Consider the following 6,972-nt stretch of genomic DNA (forward strand, 5'->3'; position numbering starts at 1 on the left):
GCCCCTCACCCACCGCCGCCGCCCTATAGCCGCCATCGCCGCCGTTCGCCGGAGCCTCGCCGAGGTTGTCCCGCGCCGCGTCTCTTTTTCTCCCCTCGGTTCAGTTTTTCTTCTAAACCGTTCCGGTTTTCTTTCGTTTTTGTTTCGGTCTTTTCCGAAACCCTAGATCGGTTTTCGTTCTTCTTTCAGACCGTTCGTCTCAACGAACGTGATCACCGATTGTTCCCGGTTAACGAACGTCCGTTTGTTTAACCGTTCTTCGTTTTCTTTTCGTCAGATTTATTCCGCGACCGCGATCTCAGATCCAATCTTCGTTCTAGTCTTTCTTCTCGCTCGTTTATCAGAATCAGGTGATTCAAGCGCCTGGAGTTTCATTTCGAAACCGCCGTTCCATCTAATCAACTTAAACAAGTTTTTGCTACAGTAAAATTTGACCTAGTTTCAACTTGCTAGAACCGAGTTGTTTTCTTCCGCCGTTTGTTTTCTGTTGCTTTGTTCGGTTTGTTCTTTCTTTGCAACCGGAGTTCTTAAGTTGAACTTTCTGGTTCGTTCTCTTGTTCGAGTTTTACCTGTGCATTAGATGAGTACTTATTGTGTGCTTGTTGTTTGTCTGCGATAGATCACCCGGATTGCGCCGCTTGTTACTTCGTTTCCCTAGGTCTCGCGGATCATCAGCAAGGCAAGTAACACTTTGATCATACCTTTTCTACAACCCATGTTTTATTGCATTAGATCAATCCTCTCACATTGCATGATTAGGATCTAATTAAATTGAGGGATGGGAAGTATATGAGGTAGTACCTATTACCTGTATTATTATGAAACCTTTGGGAGTTACTTCTACGCTTGCTATTTATGCCATGCTATGCTAGTAGACGTGGATTGGGTGAGTGATATCCATGACAGATGTGAGTATTGTTAATTAATGGTTTATCTAAGGTGGCAACTTAAACACACATCTGGGTGGATTGAGGCACCTGATGTCTATCAGGACTTGCCTGTTTTTTTTCAGACCGCCACCCAGGCTCAAAGGGATCATAAGATCTTTCATTCTAGAAACTTCCGTGTGCAGCCACAAGCCATTATGGGCTCTGGCATAGTTGACTAAGTTGTGCGAACTCTTATGGGGTGGACTAGCAGATGTAGGGGTTGTAGGTGGTACGGTCTACCCCACATGTAAGGTGCTAGCGCTTCTGAAAGACTATGTCTCGGTCATCCGTCTTCTCAAACACCCTGTAGTGCGAGAAACCAAACGGAGGCGATCGAGTCTTGTGGGGTAAAGTGCGCAAACCTCTGCAGAGTGTACAAACTAATCATGATTAGCCGTGTCCCCGGTTATGGACAACTTGAGTATCTAGTACTTGAATATCATGTGAATCTCATCATGTTACTTCTAATTAATATTGTTGGGTTTAATTGTTCACTTAATTGGGATCGGAATGCTGTCAACCATTCTCGATGTTTAACAACTACCATGATAGTTAAATAAATTTATTCCTTTGCAGTAGGGAAAAACTGGCTTTACGCAAAACTGTGACCATAGAGCTTTCCACCAGCCATATATGCATATAGTATAGCTCATTGTTGTTCATTACTCTCTATGTGTTATATTGCCAGCATATTCCATGTGCTGACCCGTTTTCGGGCTGCAACTTTCATGTTGCAGACTTTTCAGACGACGAGTAAGGTGCTTTTAGGTCGTGGTTCTATACTCAGTGATGCCGTTGGAGTTGATGGACCCATTTATCTTCCGAGTCTTCCGCCGTTATCGTTATTAGATGGCCTTAAGCCATATTTATTGTAATAAGTTCTCTTTGAGACAACGATGTAATAAGTGCGTGATTGCCACTCTGCTATAAATCCTTCGATGTACTGTGTGGTGTCAGCATTACTGATCTAGGGATGACACTGGAGCACGGTAGACTTGATCCATTCGGGTCGGGTCGCCACACCTTTCCCATTGCTCAAATGGAGTCATGGTCTTATGCTTTGTGGGAACTCGGTTTAGGATATGACACGCAGTCATTAGCGCCTCCCCCCACCATTCCTTGGATAGACCCGAAGTGTCTAACATGGTGTTAACCATATCAGTTAGAGTTCGGTTCTTTCTTTCGGCTACCCCATTTGACTGGGGTGAGTAGGGAGGCGTCCTCTCATGGATTATACCATGTTCCGCACAAAACAGATCAAATTCATTGGAAAAATACTCTCCACCACGATCGGACCTAAGCCGTTTAATTTTCCGATCAATCTGGTTCTCTGCCTCAGCTTTATAGTTTTTAAAGAAAGTCAAAGCCTCATCTTTTGATTTCAGAAGATACACATAACAATATCTAGTGGAGTCATCAATCAACGTCATGAAGTATCTCTTTCCACCTTTTGTCATCACGCCATTCATCTCACAAAGATCAGAATGTATAAGCTCTAGTGGCGCCAAGTCTCTTGCCTCTGCAGTCTTATGGGACTTGCGAGGTTGCTTAGCTTGCACACATACTTGGCACTTGGAGCCTTTGACAGTAGAGATTTTCGGAATTAAATTCATATTGGCTAACCGCGTCATGCAACCAAAGTTAATAAGACAGAGTCGTGAATGCCAAATATCAGACTCATTATTGTGGCAAACATTATTAATAACTTTAGTGCAAATATCTGACAAAGATAGGCGGAACAAGCCTTTTCCAACAAATTGTCCACACTTAGAAATTACAACTTTATTGGATTCGAAAACCAACTTAAAATCATCTCGACATAAACGGGAACCGCTAACGAGATTTTTATTAATGGACGGCACATGATGAACGTTCTTTAGACGCACAGTCTTCCCCGAAGTAAACTTTAGATCGACCATACCAACACCTCGAACGATGGCATGTGACCCGTTCCCCATCAGCACGGGTGAAGTCCCTGTTGCCTGGTAAGAAGAAAACATGGAGGCGTCAGCACAAACATGTACATTGGCACCGGTGTCAATTAACCAATCAGAGGATTGAAATACTGAAAGGATGGTAGGAAAAATACCGTACCCTGATTCCTTCATATCAGTATCACCGATGACAACATTAGCAGACTTGCCGCTTTTCTCATGTTCGCGCTCCTCAAAGCGGTTAGGACACTTTGGAGCCCAGTGATTAGGATCACCGCAGACATGGCAAAGTCCCTTCCCCTTCTCATGAGAATTCTTCTTGAAGTTGGTAGAATGTGATGGCTTGTTCTTTGTATCAAACTTGCCTTTTCCCTGAGTTTTGTTCTTATTGTTTTTGTACTTGTTGGGCTGGGAGTTCTTCTTCTGTACCATGTGGGCACTAGAACCTCCCTCAGCAACTCGAGCACGTGTGTCCTTTGCTCTCGCCTTCTCTTCAACATCAAGAGTACCAATGAGATCCGCAACGGAAAACTCCTGTCTCTTGTGTTTCAGGGAAGTAGCAAAATTGTTCCACGAAGGTGGAAGCTTAGCAATGATGCCTCCGGCAACAAATTTGTCCGGTAACACACACTTGAAGTACTCAAGTTCTTTTGCGAGCGACTGTATCTCATGAGCCTGCTGTACAACAGGGCGCTCATCAGTCATCTTGTAGTCATAGAATTGCTCCATGACGTACAACTCGCTGCCGGCGTTCGAGGCACCAAACTTGGCCTCGAGCGCAGCCCACATGTCCTTTCCGTTGTCAAACGACATATACATATCCACAATGGAGTCATCAAGAACACTCAGAAGAGCGCCTTTAAAGAGGGTATCGATCGTCTCAAAAGCTTCCAGCTGTGCTGGATTAAAATCGCCCTCAGGCTTGCCCTTGGTGGCATCATAGCAGCCCATGGTCTGAAACCAGTAGACTGCTCTCGTTCGCCACCTCTTATATTGCGCCCCCTTAAAGGCAGGCGGTTTCAGATGCGCAGCAAAACCACTCGGAGTAAATTACCTATATTCAGGCTTTTGGATTGAAGGAAATATGAGCAAATTACTACAAGATTTAATCTGAATAAACAGAATATAAATCATGACCACAGCAGTAGAGATTAAACTAATCATGCGAACTAGCATAGCAGATGAACATATCACATCTAGGGCACATACTAGAAACATGAATTCTACCACGATCTCGAACAGGAAGGATAGAATCACATACGGTGCAGCGGGTGCAGCACCGCCAGCGTTGATGTTGTCTCCCATGTCGTCGAGGATGAGGTTGCCGAGGTCGGGGAAGAAGTCGTCGTTTGCGAAGTCGTCGCTGCCAGCAGTCGCGCGAGTGCGCTCCCCAAAAACTTGATCGCCCCTCTCCCATACAGGATCACGAGAGGCGGGGTTCCGGAGGCCTGCTGTCCCTTCTCGCGGTGCACGCCGGAAGGAGGGATGGAGAAGACTAGCTTGGCGGCGCAATGATCTGGAACGGTGATGAGAAACCATACGAAGCGGCGGCTAGGGTAGACGTCTGCCCTGACTATATATTGCGGGTCGGGTAGGTCGTGGGAGTAAACTCCACGTCCGAGTCGTCACGATCCAAATGCGGGTCGGGTAGACAACGTGCATAGCTCTGTCCTCGCGTCGCGTCGCGTGGCGAGGCGAGCGAGGAGGAGGAGCGCGCGTGTAGGTCTCCTCTTCTCATGCTCATACAAGTGTTAGAAGAGCTCACCTTATAAAGAGGTGTAACTCTCTCTCAACTTTCAATGTGGGACTAAACTTTAGCCTCACTCACTCCACTTACATGTGTGCACGAATGGGCCAAGAGAATTTCAGAATTTTAGTTGGGCTTTGGGCCAAAGGCCTACTAGCAAAATTCCAACAATATCTACGTATATATATGGTGCTGAACTTTCCATATACTCCTCCATATTTGTATGTACCTTTCCTTTTTTGTCCGAGCATCTGGAGGAAGCGGCGGTTGTCCTCATGGCTGAGCGGCAGCGGCGGCCCGGGTTTACACTGCCCGGCCTCACAGCTGTGCTTGGTACTCGTCGCCGGGGACGACGGCGTTTCCGCCGCGCTTACTTTGCGAGCCGTGCACTTGGGGTGGGGGTGGGGGGTGGCTGCTGCTTGCCCTCGGCGTGCATGCGCCTGGATTAATTATAGATCGAGGATCAGGCGATCAGCGACGCACGCTAGTAGTAAATTAAGAGAGTCTTGGGTTCGATCGATAGCAACGTTTCCACCTCCCTCGTGTGGTTTCTTTATTTCTCCATCCACAAGAGGCACCGCCATGCGATCGAGCTGGCTGGCATCACCAAGTAGGCTCGAGTATGGTTAATGGTTAATCATATCAGAAGGCATGCATGGTTCACGTTTGGCAGAGGCACATGCATGGTTTGATTCAGGGCCGGCCGCCGACTTCATTTTGATCCTCAGCTACTTAAAAACCTCAAAACAAGCTGACGCCCCGCTTATATATATAAAGTAATAAAGACCGTATATGACGGAACGATACAAGATTGAGAGGTAGCCCTCTAACAAAGCCGATCCTGAAATATCGGGAGCACGACTACACTACCGAAAGAGAACACAATGAAGCCAGAGTACAATGCCACGCCACACCCTAGCACATCTAGTCTGCACGACAACATCCTAAGAGGGGGAACAACGTCGAGCGTCGCTTCGGACGAGTCTGAATCGGACATGTGTCTTCACCTGGAGCCCTGACACGGAGAGGAGAACCACAATGACAGCTCACCCGAGCCATCACGATGATGCCAAAGCGTGGAGCTTTCACTCAGTAGCTCAGTTGAGCCATCACGATGACGCAAGGCCATACGACGCGAATTCCCACTCCTAGATTCGGATCTGGGCGACGCATATGCCAACGACATGAAATGCGCCCAAGCCAACAGCCGCAACACCTCTCGCTGCCCACACGACTGAAAGGGTAAGCCACCGGGGAGCCAACCATGGGACCACCGTCCAGGATCGCTGACCCCGCATACCTGCCCCGAGATATCACCACCCGACCACCTCCTGGCACGTCAAACACAACAGGAAGAGTAGAAGGCATTCCATCCACTCCTAGCCCGTCATCAGTCTCTGGATCTGGGTCCACACCTCCACTGTAGGAGGCGTCGACACCTGGATCCCCGGCAAGTCCTGGTGGACCGTGGGGGACACGATCCTAAGGCTGCCGACAACCGCCGTGTAGCCCGCGCAGGCCAAGCCCTTGGCCAGGCCTTGGTAAACCAACACGATGCCTAATCCGTGGCCATCGGTGTCGATCCATAGGACGGGGTGGCTCACATCCACACCAGCCCCACACGCTGTCGGCACCGACCCGGGAGAAGGGAAGCCGCCACACCGCGAGCCGGACCACAACCACCGCGTCTCCGTCACCACCACCAATCCACATCACCATCCCATCCCGACTAGGCCCACGAGCAGACGAAGCACATGAGAGGATCCACTGCAACCATCAGTTGCTGCTGTTGCCGGAGCGAGAGCAGAGCACCATCACGTCTAGCCACCACCACAGGCACACGACACAATAGCCATTGGCCCGCGCCGCCGTGGCCCGCTCCGCCTGCCGGACAGATCTAGCCGCTGCAGCTCAGGCGAGCACCACCACCACCACAATGGCCCCTACACGAGAAATCCATTCCGACGAGCAGCCACGCCGCGATACCCAACGCCAATGCCGAGCCCAGGCCGGACAGGGGTAGCTCGTGCTGCCCCATCATGTGAGAGGAAAAATACACGCGCCGGCGCCAGCGCCGGTCTAGCTTCTCCTGGCCGAGCCCCTTGGCGGCGGCGACTGGGGAGGAGGGAGGATGCCGACTCTTGGTGGCGGAGATCGAGGGCCCTCCCCGTCACCTCGCGGGGGCAGCGCGGGAAGGGATAGGGTTCGGGCGAGAGGAAGTTTTGACCCGATTCTTAGCTACTTAATGAGATAGAGCATCAAAAGGGGTAGTAACAAGCACGTAAGTCTTGGGTCCCTCCTATCTATCTGATGAGACAGGACTTTCAACACCCGGGTGTCCCTACACCCTCTATGAACAATA

General features: G+C 49.4%; 1 pseudogene; it reads right to left on the minus strand.

Moving 5' to 3' along the window:
• The window catches only part of LOC119283902, a 126,420-nt pseudogene extending 120,091 nt beyond the window's left edge, over positions 1-6,329 (minus strand).
• Between the last annotated feature and the right edge of the window lie 643 nt (positions 6,330-6,972).

Source organism: Triticum dicoccoides, chromosome 4A (assembly GCF_002162155.2).
Source record: "Triticum dicoccoides isolate Atlit2015 ecotype Zavitan chromosome 4A, WEW_v2.0, whole genome shotgun sequence".
NCBI classification, from domain to species: Eukaryota; Viridiplantae; Streptophyta; class Magnoliopsida; order Poales; family Poaceae; genus Triticum; species Triticum dicoccoides.